Source organism: Aegilops tauschii, chromosome 1, assembly GCF_002575655.3.
Source record: "Aegilops tauschii subsp. strangulata cultivar AL8/78 chromosome 1, Aet v6.0, whole genome shotgun sequence".
Classification (NCBI taxonomy): domain Eukaryota; kingdom Viridiplantae; phylum Streptophyta; class Magnoliopsida; order Poales; family Poaceae; genus Aegilops; species Aegilops tauschii.
Window position 1 is genome coordinate 288709141 of NC_053035.3, and position 20064 is coordinate 288729204.

The following is a 20064-nucleotide window of genomic DNA, read 5'->3' on the forward strand; positions in this document are numbered from 1 at the left end:
AGGCAAAAGATAGTGGGGATGATACGATACCGGGGCACCTCCCCCAAGCTTGGCGGAAGCCAAGGGGAGTGCCCATACCCAATACTCAATTTTCTTTTGGTGATGAAGAAGGTGGTGGTGGTGGTGTAGTGGTATTCTGCAATATAACCATGAGTAGATCCTTCAAGCCTTGGATCTCTCGAAGGGCTCGATGAAGTAACTCACTGTTTTTCTTCACCTCAACCATTATGTGTTTATTTTCTGGGCCCCAGGGGATTTTTCCTACACTATTTTCTCTTGGACGAGATATGTTCCAATTGGACGGTATATGCCTACGAGGAGCATTCTCGAACCCATAATTGTGAATCAAATTGCGAAAATTGTTATGATGTAACCTGTGTAGAGGCCTTCTTGTTGGGATTTCTTCTTGCACTTCGAGGCCCTCTTGATTATTCTATGATCTCATGGCTTGATGAGGATTAGGGTGAGTGGAGATGCCAGCCAATGTGCCTCTCTCGGGAACCGGAGAGTGAACCCCAAAAGGATCTTCTTCTTCTACCTCCATAGCAACTTCTTCAGCTTCCTCTCTCCTTAGATCTCCTTGGAACACCCCTGCATCCTCTTCTCCATTGTTGGAGGGTGAGGAAGACATGACGCTAGCCTTACTGAATCTGTCAGGAAACAACAAGAAAAGAAAATAGAAGATTTCTCCGTGATACAGTGGTCAATAGGTTCGGGGGGTATATAAAGATTTTTTTATCTTGGGAAATAAGAAAATTGTAGAAAAATGGAGTCCGGAAGGTACCCCAGGTGGGCACAACCCACCTGGGAAAGCCTGTCCTGGTGGACGCGTCCACCAGGCCAGGCGTGCCTAGGTGGGTTGTGCCCACCAGAGTATGCTTCCTGGAAGTTTCTTATTTTCCTAATTTTCTAAATATTCCAAAACTGACAAAAAATATTTTTGCGGATTTTTTGGAGTACATATACTTACCGTATCACGTACCTCCTTATTTTCATGATTCTGGAGTGTTCCGGAAAGACTCTTTTATGTGTTCTTCCGGTGTCAAAGTTTGGATAATATTACTTTCAACATTAATGGGCGTACCTGAGATATAATGTTTTATTCGTTGCCCGTTAACAACCTTCGGGTTAGTATCTTCGGCATTATTTATTTTGATGGCTCCAGACCGATAAACCTCCTCGATAACATAGGGTCCTTCCCATTTTGAGAGGAGTTTTCCTGCAAAGAATCTGAAACGAGAGTTGTACAAAAGAACATATTCTCTGACTTTAAACTCACGCTTTTGGATTCTCTTATCATGCCATCTTTTGACTTTTTCTTTAAACAACTTGGCATTTTCATAAGCTTGGGTTCTACATTCATCTAATGAGCTAATATCAAATAACCTCTTTTCACCGGCAAGTTTGAAATCATAGTTGAGTTCTTTGATTGCCCAATATGCTTTATGATCTAATTCAAGAGGCAAATGACAAGCTTTTCCATAAACCATTTTATAAGGAGACATACCCATAGGATTTTATATGTTGTTCTATAAGCCCAAAGTGCATCATCTAATTTCTTAGACCAATTCTTCCAGGACCTATTGACAGTCTTTTGCAAGATTAATTTTATTTCTCTATTACTGAGTTCAACTTGACCGCTAGACTGAGGATGATAAGGTGATGCAATTCTATGGTTAACATCATACTTGGCAAGCATTTCACGGAGGGCACCATGAATAAAGTGTGAACCACCATCAGTCATTAAATATCTAGGGACTTCAAACCTTGGGAAATAACTTCCTTAAGCATTTTAATATATGTGTTGTGATCAACACTACTGGTTGGAATAGCTTCTACCCATTTAGTAACATAATCAACAGCAACAAAAATATGTGTATACCCATTAGAGGAAGGAAAAGGTCCCGTGTAATCAAATCCCCAAACATCAAATGGTTCAACAGCAAGTGAATAATTCATAGGCATTTCTTGACGCTTACCGATATTACCTATTCTTTGACATTCATCACAAGATAAGACGAACTTACGGGCATCCTTGAAGAGAGTAGGCCAATAAAATCCAGATTGCAATACCTTGTGAGCTGTTCTATCTCCAGCATGCTGTCCTCCATATACTTCGGAGTGACATTTCCGTAGGATTTGTCCCTGTTCATGCTCAGGTACACAACGTCTAATAATACCATCTACTCCTTTATAAAGATGTGGATCATCCCAAAAGTAATGTCTTAAATCATAGACGGATTTTTTCTTTTGTTGGTATGTAAAGATAGGTGGTAAATATTTAGCAACAATGTAATTATCATAGTCAGCATACCAAGGAGTGTTATGAGCAACATTTATTGCAGCTAACTGCTCATCAGGAAAACTATCATCAATAGGTAGTGGGTCATCAAGCACATTTTCAAGCCTAGACAAATTATCAGCTACGGGGTTCTCAGCTCATTTTCTATCAGTGATATGTAAATCAAATTCCTGTAGCAAGAGAACCCATCGAATAAGTCTAGGTTTAGCATCTTTCTTTTCCATAAGATATTTAATAGCAGCATGATTGGTGTGAACAATTACTTTTGAATCAACAATGTAAGATCTAAATTTATCACAAGCAAACACCACTGCTAAGAATTCTTTTTCGATAGTTGCATAATTTCGTTGAGCACTGTCTAGAGTTTTTCTAGCATAACGAATAACATTCAGTTTCTTATCAACTCTTTGTCCTAGAACAGCACCAACAGCATAATCACTAGCATCACACGTAATTTCAAAAGGCAAGTTCCAATCAGGTGGTTGAACAATAGGTGCATAAATTATGGCTTTCTTGAGTGTTTCAAAGGCTTCTAAACAATCATCATCAAAATCAAAAGGAACATCCTTTTGCAAAAGATTCATAAGAGGCCTAGAAATTTTAGAGAAATCTTTGATAAATCTCCTATAGAAACCAGCATGACCTAGGAAACTACGAATACCTTTGATATCTTTAGAACATGGCATTTTCTATATTGCATCGACCTTAGCTTTGTCCACTTCAATACCTCTTTCAGAAATTTTATGACCCAAGACAATGCCTTCATTAACCATAAAGTGACACTTCTCCCAATTCAAGACAAGATTTGTTTGTTCACATCTGTGCAAAACTCGATCAAGATTGCTTAAACAATCATCAAAAGACTTCCCATAAACAGAGAAGTCATCCATGAAAACCGCAACAATCTTTTCACAAAAGTTAGAGAATATAGCAGTCATACATCTTTCAAAAGGTAGCAGGTGCATTGCATAAACCGAAAGGCATACGCCTATAAGCATAAGTTCCAAAGGGACAAGTAAAGTGGTCTTTTCTTGATCAGGTTGGGAAACAGATATTTGCGAAAAAACAGAATATCCATCAAGGAAGCAAAAATGTGTGTGCTTAGATAATCTTTCTAGCATTTGATCAATAAAAGGCAAAGGGTAATGATCTGTTCTAGTTGCTTTGTTTAATTTTCTAAAATCAATTACCATTCTATAACCTGTAACAATTCTTTGTGGAATAAGTTCATTCTTATCATTAGGAACAACAGTAATACCTCCTTTCTTAGTACACAATGAACAGGACTTACCCATCTAGTATCAGTTGTAGGATAGATTATACCTGCTTTCAGAAGTTTTAAGATTTCCGTTCTTACCACTTCCTTCATTTTTGGATTTAACCGAAGTTGGTGATCAACAACGGGTTTAGCATCAGGTTCCATATTAATCTTGTGCTGACATAGAGTGGTACTAATGCCTTTTAAATCATCAAGAGTATATCCAATAGCAGCTCGGTGCTTCCTTAGAACTTTCAATAATCTTTCTTCTTCATGTTCTGAAAGGTTAGCACTAATAATAACAGGATATATCTTCTTTTCATCAAGATAAGCATATTTCAAAGTGCCTGGCAATTGTTTTAATTCAAACACAGGATCACCTTTAGGTGGAGGAGGACCTCCTAGAGTTTCAATAGGCAAATTGTGTTTAAGCAGAGGACATTGTTCAAGGAAAATCTTATTTATTTCATTTCTTTCATGCATATGTAAATCATTTTCATGGTCTAGCAAATATTGTTCTAAAGGATCAGTAGGTGGTATAGCAATAGAAGCAAGACCAATTATTTAATTCTCACTAGGCAATTCTTTTTCATGAAGCTTTCTACAAAACTTGGAAAAATTAAACTCATGAGATTCATCACCAAAACTAACACCGACAGTTTGTTTCTCACAATCTATCTTAGCATTAACGGTGTTTGAGAAAGGTCTACCAAAGATAATGGGACAAAAGTCATCTTGTGGGGAACCAAGAACAAGAAAATCAGTAGGGTATTTATCTTCCCACACAAGACTTCAATATCTCTAACAATCCCAAGTGGTGTGATGGTATATCTATTAGCAAGTTTAATAGTGACATCTATTTCTTCTATTTCAGGGTGCTATGTCATCCATAATTTCTTGATAAAGGGAAAGGGGATGGCACTCACGCTAGCACCTATGTCACATAAACCATGATAACAGTGATCTCCTATTTTAACCGAGACAACAGGCATGCCAACAACTGGTCTATGTTTATCCTCTTTATCAGGTTTAGCAATTCTAGTAGCTTCATTACATAAGTAAATAACATGCCCATCTATATTTTCTTCCAAGAGATCCTTAACCATAGCAATGCTACGCTCTACATTGCTTTGTTCATCAGGTTTAGGTGTTCTAATATAGCTTTTGTTAACCACAGTTGAAACTTTAGCATGTTCCTTTATCCTAACAGGGAAAGGTGGTTTCTCAATATAAGCAGTAGGAACAACTGGATCAACATTATAAAGTATAGTTTCTTCTTTAGCTAGTACTGGTTCCTTAATTTCTTCTTTCATAGGTGGGTGATATTTCAACCACTTCTCTTTAGGGAGATCAACATGAGTAGAAAATGATTCACAAAAGGAGGCTACTATCTCAGAGTCAAGTCCATATTTAGTGCTAAACTTTTGAAAAGCATCGGTATTCATAAAATATTTAACACAATCATACTTTAGCTTAATACCTGACTCTTTACCTTCGTCGAGTTCCCAATCTTCAGAGTAGCGTTTCATTCTTTCCAAAAGATCCCACCGGAATTCAATAGTCTTCTTTATAAAAGAACCAGCACAAGAAGTATCGAGCATGGATCGATCATTATGGAAAAGCCGAGCATAAAAATTCTGGATAATAATTTCTCTTGAGAGCTCATGATTGGGACATGAATATAACATTGACTTAAGCCTCCCCCAAGCTAGAGCGACACTTTCTCCTTCACAAGGCCAAAAATTATATACGTAATTCCGATCACGATGAACTAGATGAATAGGATAATTTTTTTGGTGGAACTCCAATTTCAATCGATTCCAATTCCAAGATCCAATATCATCATATAGCCTATACCATGCCAATTCTTTTCCCTTCAAAGATAAAGGGAAAACCTTCTTCATAACTTCATCTCCGGGTAAAGCTGCAAGCTTGAACAATCCACAAATTTGTTCCACATATATCAAGTGCATATCAGGATGTTCGGTTCCATCTCCTGCATAAGGATTAGCTAACAGTTGTTCTATCATACCCAAAGGAATTTCATATTCAATATTTTCAGTAGGTGTAGTGGGTTGAGGGGTAGCTAATTGTGGTTCTGGTCGAGGTGAAGATACCCCGAACAAACCCCTCAAAGGATTGTTTTCCATAGTAACAAGTGACAGTAAATTTCAGCACACTAGATAAATGTTTCCTTACCAAATTCCACTTACCAAAGGTGCTTCACTCCCCGGCAACGGCGCCAAAAAATAGCCTTGATGACCCACAAGTATAGGGGATCAATTGTAGCTCTTTTCCATAAGTAAGAGTGTCGAACCCAACGAGGAGCAGAAGGAAATGACAAGTGGTTTTCAGCAAGGTAATGCCTGCAAGTGCTGAAATTGTAAGTAACAGAGTAGTTTGATAGCAAGATAATTTGTAACGAGCAAGTAACGATGACAGTTGAAGAAGTGCAGCAAGGTGGCCCAATCCTTTTGAGGCAAAGGACAGGCCAAAACGGTCTCTTATGATAAGCAAAGAATTCTTGAGGGTACACGGGAATTTCATCTAGTCACTTTCACCATTTTTGTTCGATTCGTGTTCTCTACTTTGATAATTTGATATGTGGGTGGACCGGTGCTTAGGTGTTGTTCTTAGTTGAACAAACCTCCTTCTTATGATTAACCCTCCCGTAAGCATCCACATCTACGAGAAAAGTATTAAGAATAAATTCTAACCATAGCATTAAACTTTTGGACCCAATTGGTCCCTTACGGAATAGCGCATAAACTGGGGTTTAAGCTTCTGTCACTCTCGCAACCCATCATCTAATTGCTACTCCAAAATGCATTACCTTAGGCCCAAATATGGTGAAGTGTCATGTAGTCGACGTTCACATGACACAACTAAGGGAATCACAACATACATACTATCAAAATATCGAACACATATCAAGTTCACATGATTATTTGCAACATGATTTCTCCCGTGACCTCAAGAACAAAAGTAACTACTCACAAATGATAATCATGCTCAAGATCAAAGGGGTATTAAATAGCATATTGGATCTGAACATATAATCTTCCACCAAATAAATCATATAGTAATCAACTACAAGATGTAATCAACACTACTAGTCACCCACAAGCACCAATCTATAGTTCCGGTAACAAGATTGAACACAAGAGATGAACTAGGGTTTGAGATGAGATGGTGGTGTTGAAGATGTTGATGGAGATTGCCCTCCCCAAGGTGATGATGACGACAATGATTTCCCCCTCCGGGAGGGAAGTTCCCCCGGCGGAATCGCTCCGCCGGAGGGCAAAAGTGCTCCTGCCCAAGTTCCTCCTCGAGACGGCGGCGCTCCGTCCCGAAAGTCCTCTCCTTATTTTTTTTTCTAGGTCAAAATGACCTATATACCAGAAGATGGGCACCGGAGGTGGCCCTGGGTGAGCACAACCCACCAGGGCGCGCCTGGGCTCCCTGGCGCGCCCAGGTGGGTTGTGCCCACCTGGTGGGCCTCCTCTGGTACTTATTTGCTCCAATATTCATCATATATTCCATAAAATTCTATGTGAAGTTTCAACCTGTTTGGAGTTGTGCAGAATAGGTAGCCTGACATAGCTTTTCCAGGTCCAGATTTCCAGCTGCCGGAATTCTCCCTCCTTGTGTGTACCTTGCAAATTATGAGAGAAAAGGCATTAGAATTACTCCAAAAAGCATTATTATGCATAAAAACGTCATAAATAACAGTAGAAAAACATGATGCAAAATGGACGTATCATGTACCGGGATGTGCAATGATCAAGAGTGACATGTATAAAAAATAGGAACGGCGACCAAGCCACAAATACTATGCCAACTACATGATCATGCAAAGCAATATGACAATGATGGTGTGTGTCATAATGAACGGAACGATGGAGTTACATGGCAATATATCTCGGAATGGCTATGAATATGCCATAATAGGTAGGTATGGTGTCTGTTTTGAGGAAGGGTGAGAAGTGGGTTTAATGCACCGGCTAAAGTTGCGTGGTACTAGAGTGGCTAGCAAAGGTAGAAGGGTGAGAGTGCGTATAATCCATGGAATCAACATTAGTCATAAAGAACTCACATACTTATTGCAAAAAATCTATTAGCCCTCGAAGCAAAGTACTACTACGCATGCTCCTAGGGGAGAGGTTGGTAGAAGTTAACCACCACGCGCTCCCGACTTTCACGCAAAGGAAAACAATCAAGAATAAATTGCGCTCCAACTTCATCACATAACTAGAAGACCATACGCACATGTTACGGGAATCACAAACCTTAACGCAATTATTTCTTTGACTCCACAATTTACTACTAGCATGACTCTAATATCACCATCTTCATATCTAAAAGCAAATGCAAGGAATCAAATTCTCATGTATCCAATTCTCTATATGAAAGTTTTTATTATATCTCCTTTGGATGCCTATCATATTAGGACTAAAATCATAACCCAAGGAAATTACCATGTTGTTTAGAAAGACTCTAAAAATAATATCAGTGAAGCAAGAGAGTTCAATAATTTCTATAAAATAAAGCCACCGCCGTGCTCTAAAAAGATATAAGTGAAGCACTAAGCAAAATTGCCTAGCTCAAAAGATATAAGTGAAGCACATAGAGTATCCTCACGACTCATGTGTGTCCCTCTAAAAAGGTGTGTACAGCAAGGATGATTGTGGCAAACTAGAAAGCAAAGACTCATATCATAGAAGACACTCCAAGCAAAACACATATCATGTGGTGAATAAAAATATAGCCTCAAGTAAATTTACCAATAGACGAAGACGAAAGAGGGGATGCCATCCGGGGCATCCCCAAGCTTAGGCTCTTGGTTGTACTTGAATATTACCTTGTGGTGCCTTGGGCATCCCCAATCTTACGCTCTTGCCACTCCTTATTCCATAGTCTATCAAATCTTTACCCAAAACTTGAAAACTTCACAACACAAAACTCAACAGAAAACTCATGATATCTGTTAGTATAGGAAAATAAATCACCACTTTTTGGTACTGTTGTGAACTCATTCTTTATTTATATTGGTGTAATATCTAATGTATTCCAACTTCTCCATGGTTCATACCCCCCGATACTACCCATAGATTCATCAAATAAGTAAACAACACAAGTAAAACAGAATCTGTCAAAAACAGAACAATGTGTAGTAATCAGGAAACTTCGTATACTTCTGTAACTCCAAAAATTCTGAAAAATTAGGACAACCTAGGAAATTTTTGAATCTTGAGTAAGATATTCAGATCAAAAGCACGCTTCTGTGAATTATGAAAATTATTTTACTGGGCGCAAAAGTTTCTGTTTTTGAGCAAGATCAAATTAACTATCACCGTAAGCCATCCCAAAGGTCTTAATTGGCACAAACACTAATTAAAGCATAAAAACACATCTAACCAGAGGCAAGATGAAAAATTTATTCAAAAAACAGAAACAAAAAGCAAGAAAAAAATAAAATTGGGTTGCCTCCCAACAAGCGCTATTGTTTGACGCCCCTAGCTAGGCATTGATAATTTTAATGATGCTCACATTAAAGACAAGAATTGAAGCACAAAGAGAGCATCATAAAACATGTGACAAACACATCTAAGTCTAACATACTTCCTATGCATAGGCATTTTATAAGCAAACAAATTATCAAGGCATGAAAAAACTAGCATATGCAAGGAAGAAGAGACGATGGCAATCTCAACATGAAGAGAGGTAATTTAGTAAGATAAAAATTTCTACAACCATATTTTCCTCTCTCATAATAATTACATGTAGGATCATAAGCAAATTCAGCAATATAGCTATCACATAACATATTATCAACACGATCCACATGCATGCGAAGTTGACACTCTTCCAAAATAGTGGGATTAACATTAACTAAAGTCATGACCTCTCCAAACCCAATTTTATCAAAAATTTCATAAGATTGATCATTCTCCAAAGTAGTGGGATCATTATTACCTAGAGTTGACACTCTTCCAAACCCACTTTCAATATTTTCACAAACAAATTCATCACGAGGCTTAAATAAATTTTCAAGATCATAAGAAGAATCACCTCAATCATGATCATTGCAATAAGTAGCGGACATAGCAAAACTAGCATCCCCAAGCTTGGGGTTTTGCATATTATTAGCACAATTGTCATTAATAACATAATTGCAAACATGCCTTTGATTCAAGGAACTATCAAGTATGGGTGCAATAGCAACAATCTCATGTTTAACATAAGGGACTATGGCAAATTCATCTCCATAAGCATAATTAATATTGGCATCATTGCCATAAAAACAGCAAGCATCATGTTCATCAAGGGAAGATATCTCAATCAAATCAATGGAATCATAATTATCTATATATTCATACATATCATTATTTTCTTCCAAAGCAACGGTCATTCTCATAATAAATTCTTTGGCATAGGCATTATGAGCATAGTTTTCATAGCAATATTTAAGTATGTCAAAAATTTCAGATTTGTAGAGAGTAATATCATACTTTTCAATCAAAGAAGCAACTTCATAAGCACCCTTAAAAGCAACAAATTCTTCAATTTGTTCGATATCATAGTAACTGTAAACACTCTTTTCATAAGAAGATAAGATTTCATTATCATTAAACTCACATAGGTAGGGAAGGTGTTTTTTAGGGTTCTTAGAGCAACAAGTAAAATCACAAAGTTCACAAAGATTCCAAGCATAACATAGCAAACAATTTATTTGATTCCATAAGAGTCTCCCTTTTTCAGACAAATGGTGACGCACAAAATGAGCATGCTCATCTAAAGATTTTCCCTCAACTAAACTAGTTGGGGTTTCAGCACGAGCACATATGGATCGAAGATGATCCAAAAGTAGAAAACTTTAAGTGGATCCATAAACTTTTTGGTTTATGATTTTCGATAAATACACAATTATTCCAAGCGAACAAGCAAACAAACCAAGTAAGACATAAAAGGCAAATGAAAAGAAGGCAAATAAAAAGGCAAATATTTTTGTATTTTTCGAATATCATTTTAGAAGTGGGGAGAGGAAAACGAGAGGCAAATGGCGAATAATGAAATGCAAGAGATGAGAGTTTATTATGGGTACTTGGTAGGCTTGATGTAGACCTCCCTGGCAACAGCGCCATAACTTCTTCCTGCTACTTCTTGAGCTTGCGTTGGTTTTTCCCTTGAAGAGGAAAGGGTGATGCAGCAAAGTAGAGATAAGTATTTCCCTCAGTTAGAGAACCAAGGTATCAATCCAGTAGGAGGTAATAGCAAGTCCCCAATCTATGCACCTGCACAAATAATCAAACACTTGCACCCAATGAGGGAGTCCTGGATTAGGGGGTCCTCAGACAGCCGGACTATATACTTTGGCCGGACTATTGGACTATGAAGATACAAGATTAAAGACTTCGTCCCGTGTCCGGGTGGGACTCTCATTTGCGTGGAAGGCAAGCTTGGAAATTCGGATATGTAGATCTCCTCCCTTGTAACCGACTTTGTGTAACCCTAGCCCCCTCCGGTGTCTACATAAACCGGAGGGTTTAGTCCATAGGACAACAACAATCACAATCATAGGCTAGCTTCTAGGGTTTAGCCTCTACGATCTCGTGGTAGATCAACTCTTGTAATACTCATATCATCAAGATCAATCAAGTAGGAAGTAGGGTATTACCTCCATCGAGAGGGCCCGAACCTGGGTAAACATTGTGTCCCCCGCCTCCTGTTACCATCCGCCTTAGACGCACAGTTTGGGACCCCCTACCCGAGATCCGCCGATTTTGACACCGACATTGGTGCTTTCATTGAGAGTTCCGCTGTGCCGTCACGTAAAGGCTTGATGGCTCCTTCGATCATCGACAACGATGCGATCCAGGGTGAGGTTTTTCTCCCCGGACAGATTTTTGTATTCGGCGGCTTCGTACTGCGGGCCAACACGATTGGCCATCTGGAGCAGATCGAGAGCTACGCCCCTGGCCATCAGGTCAGGTTTGGAAGCTTAAACTATACTGCCGACATCCGCGGAGACTTGATATTCGACGGATTCGAGCCCATGTCAGGTGCGCCGCACAGTCACGACGAGCATGACTTAGCTCTGCCGCCGGGCGGTGTTCGGAAGATCACACCTGTGGCTACTCCGGCCCTTAATCCGGAGCAGATCGTGTCGTCCGAGGACGGGTGGATGGACCCCGCCACGGAGGCCGCACACTCAGCGGCGATAGAGCCGAATACTGACTTCACCTCCTATGAGACCTGTGTCGCCGGACCCTTGGATTCGTCCCCGGCCACAGGCTCCGAACCACCTGCGTCCGTGCCTATCAAATCTGATTGGGCACCGGTCATGGAGTTTACCTCCGCAGATATCTTTCAGCACTCGCCCCTAGGCGACTTGCTAAATTCATTGAGGTCTCTCTCCTTGTTAGGAGACCCTTGGCCGAACTATGTCCGGCTTGAGTGGGAAGCGGACGACGAAGAAATTCATTCCCCACCCACCACCCACTTAATAGCCACTGTCGACGACTTAACCGACATGCTCGATTTTGACTCCGAAGACATAGACGGTATGGACGACGATGCAGGAGAAGAACAGGAACCACCACCCACAGGGCGCTGGACTGCCACCTCATCATATGATATATACATGCTGGACACCCCAAAGAAAGCGATGGCAATAAGGCAACGGAGGATAATCCCCTCGAGAAGCAATCTAAGCACCGGCGTCATCGGCGCCGCTCTAAGCCCCGCCATAGCAAAAGCAGCGATACCGGCACAAGAGACAATGACGTTGCGGATAGTGCCGAAGATGAAGACAATCCCCTCCAGCCAGGCTTCGAGCGGGAGGATGGGCAAGCTAGCCCTAAGGAACAGGCAGCAGACGGAGAATCAGAGGATGACAATTACATGCCCCTCTCCGAAGACGAGGTGAGCCTCGGCGATGAAGAATTTATCGTGCCTGAGGATCCCGTCGAGCAGGAGCGCTTCAAGCGCCGGCTTATAGCCACAGCAAAAAGCCTGAAGAAAAAGCAACAATAGCTTCAAGCTGACCAAGATCTGCTAGCGGATAGATGGACTGAGGTCCTGGCAGCCGAGGAATACGAACTCGAGCGCCCAACCAAAAGTTACCCAAAGCGCAGGCTGCTTCCCTACTGTTCTGGTTGAACTAGGGCTTTGGCTGAGCGACCACCTTCTTCCAGTATTCTTAGCTTACTGTCTGCTTCCTGCCTGATCGGTGCTGACTGACTGTTCTTGCTTGTCTTGGGCCTGCTCTAGTTTTGGTGCTGCTAACTAAGGGTCGAATTTCGTGACTTGATGAAGAGGAAGCCGAGTATCTTTGGTCTTGAAGAGTCAGGCCAATCCAACCGCTTGCTCCTGCCCAACCCAACTCGAGGAGGAAGCATTAAAGCCTACACTACCAGCGTATGATGCGGCTGACCGGCCACCTCGTGGCCAAGACAAAGCAGCATATCAGCCCGAAGTCCAGCCCGCACCCCGTCGCCAGTCAAACAAAAACACCAAGGCTCGGGGCAACACGCAGGACCTGCGAGACGTATTGGAAAACAAAGCAGGACATACAAGATCGATCTACGGATCACGGGGGCGCGCCCTAACGCGTGACGGTGACCGTCACGCTGGATATACCAAAAGCAAATCCGGTCGGGCCGAATACAGCAGACAAGACTCGTATGAACTGCGTCGTGACATAGCCCGGCACAGAGGCGCCGCACACCCCCTATGCTTCACTGACGAAGTAATGGATCACGAATTCCCAGAAGGTTTTAAACCCGTGAACATTGAATCATATGATACAACAGACCCCGCGGTATGGATTGAAGGTTTCCACCTCCACATCCACATGGCCCGCGGTGATGATCTACATGCCATCAAGTACCTCCCACTAAAACTCAAAGGGCCGGCTCGGCATTGGCTGAATAGCCTGCCGGCAAACTTGTCACATCCCTAGTTCTGGTTTGCTCTAGGCTAGCTAGTCAGGTGTGCATCATGTTTAAGTTTCAAATGAATTTGAAATGGGGATTGCCTAAACCCTAGCATTAAAGGAATTCACTAGGTTCAACTAAAATATTCTCAGTGACTCCAAATGGCTTTCAAAAATGTTCATCATTTCTGGGAAATGCTGGAAGCAATAACCAGACGTGTTGCACATTTTTCCATGACATATTTGGGCTCTGAATTAAATCATATAGTATTTGCATTTGGGCATTTAAATGCTATTAAATATTTTAAATGCTCAAATAATCATAAACTAAAATGTCTACTGTTGGATATATTCTAAACAATAGCCATGATTAGTTTCATGATTTTTGGAAATGCCCTGGCATTTTTAACAAAGCCCAGAACAAAATAATAAAATAGAAAACAGAAGCTAAATTAGAGAAAAGAGAGGAAGAGAGTTACCTGGGCCACTTACCTGGCCAGCCCAGCCCACTGGCCTGGTGCCAGTCATCGCCTACCTCTGCCAGTAGGCAGAGGAGGGAGACAGCGCACGCGCGCGCGAGGAGCCACGCCGTCACCTGCTTGCCGCCGAGCCGCTGGACGCGTGGATGAGCTCCTCCTCGTCACCCCGCACCCCTTGGAACCCCCCCTCGCTCACTGCCTCGTCCCCATCCCCTCTCTGATTCTCTCCCCTGCACCGCCCGAACGCCGCTCGCCGTCGCCGTAGCTACTGCCCTCGCCGAGGCCACTGCTGCACCCGCTGTGAGCTTCTGTGTCGTTTCCCCCTCTCCCCTTGCTCGTTTTCTTCCTCTAACATCGATGGCCGTCGGAGCCGAGAGCTCTTCGCCGCCGGCCATGTCGCCGCCGTGGCCACCGTCACCTATAGCCGCAACTGAGCGTGTCACCGTGCTCAGCACGCCGTCAGGAGTCCCTAGCACTCACCCACTGCTCCTGCCGTGCTTCGCCACACCGAAACCGCCGAGACCCGAACTCCGTCCGCCGCAAACCTCGTCGCCGACGCTGCTCCCGGCCACCCCAGCGCCCGCAACCGCCACCGTTGGATGCGCAACTCCGCCCTCATCCCGTAGCTGTGCTCCGCGCGCCAAACGGCGCCCCGTAGGGCAAACCCGCAGCTCGCCGCCGCGTCTGGCCTCGCCGGCGGCTAAACGCCGGTGAGTTGACCTCGTTTGACCAGGCTGACCCCCTCCCCTGAGTCAATGACAAGTGGGGCCGCCTGATAATTAACCTGGGTTTACCTTTAATTAACTCTAAATTGGTTAGTTAATTAACAGTGACACTGACGTGCGGACCCCACCGTCCAGGTTTGACCTGGACCGCCCAGTTGACCTGCTGACGTCGCTGTGACGTAATGCTGACGCTATAAATCATTTTCTGGATTTATTCTTATACAAAAAATTCCAGAAAATGTTTAAAACTTCAAAAACCCATAGAAATTCAACCGTAGCTCCAAATCAAATAATTTATATATGAAAAATTATCAGAAAAATCCAATCTATCAATTTATGCTACTTCCATGCATGAAAAACAAACTTATACCTGCTGTATAAGTGAAAACATTCAAATGGCATTTTAAATGCTCAAACTAGAGTTTGCATTTGGTTCAAATGGACTCCCTTGCACTTGTTGCTAGCTGCATTAGGTCAATTCACAGCATATTGCCATGTCATGATCATGCATCATATTGTGCATTGCATTGATTGATTTCTTCTCTGTTGCCGGTATTTGTCCCCCCCGGTAGACGATGTTCCGGCGTTGTGATCGTTGACACTAATGAAGACTCAATGCTATCTTCAGAAGTGCCAGGCAAGCAAAACCCCCTTGCTCATTCCGATACAATCCCACTCTCTCACTCCTGCTCTCTTTTACTGCATTAGGACAACAACGTTTCAACTGTTACATGCTGCGGTAGTTGAACCCCTTTCCTCTGCATGACCTGTCATTGCCACAGTAAATAGATGAAACCCACTAGCATGAGTAGGAGTTGTTTGAGCCCTGATGTGCCTACTCATTCATGCTTGTTTGTCATGCCTGCTATTGCTTAGAGTTGTGTCAGCTCTGATTCATCGGGAATGAATTGGAAAGTTGTGAACATGTCCTACTGTGTGAGAGCTAAGTGTGTGAACACGATTTGGTAAAGGTAGCGGTGAGAGGCCATGTAGGAGTACATGGTGGGTTGTCTCATTGAAACCATCCTCAGGAACTGAGTTCTGTGTTTGTGATCCATGAACAGTTACTACCACACATTGGGTTCCGGTAACTCGACCCCTCTCGGCTTATTAACCGCCTCGATCTCTGTCCAGGAGTTGCAACTAGTCTCTGGTGTTTGTAGGTAGTGTTATTAGTCTACCAAGTGGCACCCGGTACAGGTGGGCTTGGGACAGACTAGGCACACGTGGCCTGGTGTACCGAGTGGCACCCGGATGGTGGGCTCGGGAACCCTGCACACATCGTTTGGGGCCGTGAGCGACACCCCGGCCGGATCTCCTTGCGGATGGAACCCGAATAGGCGATAAACCTGGACGAGAGACTTGTGTGGTTAGTCAGGTCGTGGCCGACTCCCTCGCCAGGCTTCCGCTTGAAGGTTGCCGAGGTACACGAGGTGTACATGGTGGTAAGTGGCGAGAGCGTGTGTGACGAAGTACACCCCTGCAGGGTTAATATGATCTATTCGAATAGCCGTGTCCGGGGTAAAGGACTTCTGGGTTGCCTGTACAGTTCATAGACAAGTGAAAGTGGATACTCTAAAATGCGCAAGATAAGCGTGAGTGCTATGGATGGCGTTCTCGTAGGGAGACGGGAGCGGATCCATTGTGGTGTATTGATATGGTGAATATGTGGACTCGTGTGCGCCACCTCAAAAGAGTTACTTGCAGTCATAGTTTAGGATAGCCACCGAGTCAAAGCTGGCTTGCTGCAGTTAAACTCCACCACCCCCTTTGTTGATACCGATGCATATGTAGATAGTTCTGATGTAAGTCTTGCTGGGTACAATTGTACTCACGTTTGCCTATTTTATGTTTTGCAGAGAGACGTCAGTCTCGCTAGTAGTTCCGTGTGGACTTCGACGTTTAGCTTGTTACCTCAGCTACGATCTTGTGCCCTCGGCAGCATCTGGTAGATAGTCAGGCTTCTCGGCCTTTTCATTTATAGATGTCTGTACTCAGACATGTTAAGCTTCCGCATGTGCTTTGACTTGTATGCTCTGAATGTTGGGTCATGAGACCCATGTTTGTAATATCTGGCTCTTCGGAGCCTAATGAATAAATACTCTGAGTCGTAGAGTCTTGTTGTGATGCCATGTTGTATTTGCACATATCGAGCATATTGTGTGTATGATTGAAATGCTTGGTATGTGTGGGATCCGACAACCTAGTTGTTTATCCTTGGTAGCCTCTCTTATGGGGAAATGTAGTCGAGGCCTTAGCGGCATTTAAGCATAACATCCGTGACGAGTGGCTCGTCCGACACCTCGGCCAAGAGAAGCCGAAGTCCATGGCAGCCCTCACGACACTCATGACCCGCTTTTGTGTGGGTGAGGACAGCTGGCTGGCTCGCAGCAACAACACATCAAGAGATCCTGGCAATTCAGATGCCAAAGATAGCAACGGCAGGCCACATCGCAACAGACACAAGCGCCGCAACAACGGCGATAACGCCGAAGACACAGCAGTCAATGCCAGATTCAGTGGCTCTAAATCTGGTCAGCGGAAAAAGGCGTTCAAAAGAAGCAATCCGGGCCCGTCCAGTTTGGACCGCATACTCGATTGCTCGTGTCAAATTCACGGCACCCCCGATAAACCAGCCAACCACACCAACAGAGAATGTTGGGTGTTCAAACAGGCCGGCAAGTTGAATGCCGAAAACAAGGAAAAGGGGCTGCATAGAGACGACGAGGAGGAGCCCCGGCCGCCGAACACAGGAGGACAGAAGAAATTTCCTCCCCAGGTGAAAACGGTGAACATGATATACGCAACCCATATTCCCAGGCGGGAACGGGAGCGTGCACTAACGGACGTCTATGCGATGGAGCCAGTCGCCCCCAAGTTCAACCCATGGTCTTCATGTCCGATCACTTCCGATCGCAGGGACCACCCCACCAGTATCCGTCGTGGTGGTTCTGCCGCATTGGTCCTTGACCCCATCATTGACGGATTTCACCTCACTCGAGTCCTTATGGACGGTGGCAGCAGCCTGAACCTGCTCTATCAGGATACAGTGCGCAAAATGGGTATCGACCCCTCGAGGATCAAACCCACAAAAACCACCTTTAAAGGTGTCATACCAGGTGTAGAGGCCTGTTGCACGGGCTCAATCACACTGGAAGTGGTCTTCGGATCTCCGGACAACTTCCGAAGCGAGGAGTTAATCTTCGATATCGTCCCCTTCCGTAGTGGCTATCACGCACTGCTCGGATGAACCGCATTCGCCAGATTCAATACGGTACCGCATTATGCATATCTCAAGCTCAAAATGCCAGGACCTCGCGGGGTTATAACAGTTAATGGAAACACAGAACGCTCGCTCCGTACGGAGGATCACACTGCGGCCCTCGCAGCAGCAGTGCAAAGCAGCCTTCTGAGACAAACCGCGCGATAAAACCCCCGGACACCTTCGAGCGAGTCCGGAGTACCCTGCAACAGGATTGCCCGGCACGTTTAGAGCTCACCTAGCAATTCGGCCTCCGTCCTAGTCCCAGTCAAGCGGCGAAGTTTGCACCGCGCGTACATAATTACGCACTCAAGATACCATGGGCATAGGCAGAGGCACGGCTATGGCACGGCCCACAATGCGGCTCAACCGCCTCAAGGACCCGTATATCTTTAACATTTTCTTTCTTTCAGGACCGGTTTCTCTGAAGGCCCTCTCCAACCGCCTGATTATCGGACCCATCACGGGAAGGAAACACCAAGGAAGCAAGAAGCTTTGACGTACAAGGGAATCCCCAGGTGGTCTCTGATAACGATCGCTATACCTGTTTTACATACCCACACGCAGCTTGCACTTGGATAGGACATGTCAAATAGTCCTATTTTTACTTATTGCACTACTTGTATACATACGCTTTGACGTATCATTTAAATAACAATGTACGGCATTAGCTTATTATTGCATTTCTTCATCTTTCCCTGTCTGCTTATTTACGACAAATTGCACATGTACATTCTGATATGACCAGTGCGCCAGGGGCTTCAGTGTACCCCATAACACGGCAAGAAAAGTCCAAACACTTTCAACAGTGCGGCACCCCGAACTTATAGCATTATATGCATCAGCTCCGAATCATGTCTTGGGTCCGTAGTTGGGTTTACCCGGCTCCCATGTTTTGGTACCTTACGTTCCGCTATATCGGCTAAGGTAGCACTGGGAGAACTACTACGATTGTGTCCCGGTTCTTCCAGACGAGCACCTCAGTAGAGAAAGCCATAAACTGACTGTCATGATACGGCGAGAGCTGGTCGCTGTTCGAGAGGTCTCAAATCCTTAAAGATTTTTTCCGCTTCGGGCGAGGAGTCGGCCTTGTTCGAATTAGGCGTACATAGCGCCCCAAGTTTAGCCTTCCGAATACTAGGGGCTTCGCCAAAATTTAAAATTGTAGACTTCTATGGCTAAGTGAGAGTGATAAAGCTGTATAGTCCGATTGCCTTGTTCGCTGCGCTAAACACCTCCTTAAAGGACCAATTTTTTTGGATAAATAGTGTTTAAGATCTATCCCCAACACCTCAGTACTAGTTACATGGGGGCAGAAGCCGACGACTAGCCAACTCTCAGATTTTATAAACGGTCGCACAGAAGGTAATATTTTAAATCAACAAGCGTTATATAGCGCACATGAACTCGTTTTCATATTACAGGATCACATGAGTACATTTATTCAAATATCACATTCTTAGCACATTCCTCCGCCACAAGGCGAGCACCCTTCTGGACACTGTCATAATACTTTTCGGGGTGGCGATGCTCCTTGCCCTCTGGCGGCCCCTCCTTCACCAGCTTTTCGGCGTCCATCTTTGTCAGGACCCCGATTCCAAGTCACATCGATCTAGCCGGTAACACCTCATATCACTTTGCGGCCTCACGCACGGTATCCCCACGGGTGTCGCCTTACCATAGCCCGGGACCGTTTGCGCCTTTTGGCTCACGTATATGATAGTGTCGCTAGCATCCATATGACAGAGAACCCGGGCCGACATGACTAGTCGTGAACCGAAATTGGCACTAACTTATGGGGACAGGCATACATGAATCAACATCGAGCATGTCGGTCAGCAGCGTGCGAATCCGGGCTGTAGCACTAGGCTAAGAGGACTCCGGTGAACCGGGCTGTAGCAGGCTAGGCAGGACTCCGGATGTCACCGCGTGACATTTCCCCGAAGGGACAGACACAGGAACGAAGTGAATCACATGCCGGCCAGTCAAGTGTTCCGGAGCAGTAGTGCTGGGCTAGCAGGACTCCGGTGAACCGGGCTGTAGCGGACTACTATGGCTCATGGAAGCACAAGACTACATTTCCCCATAAGAGAGGCTACCA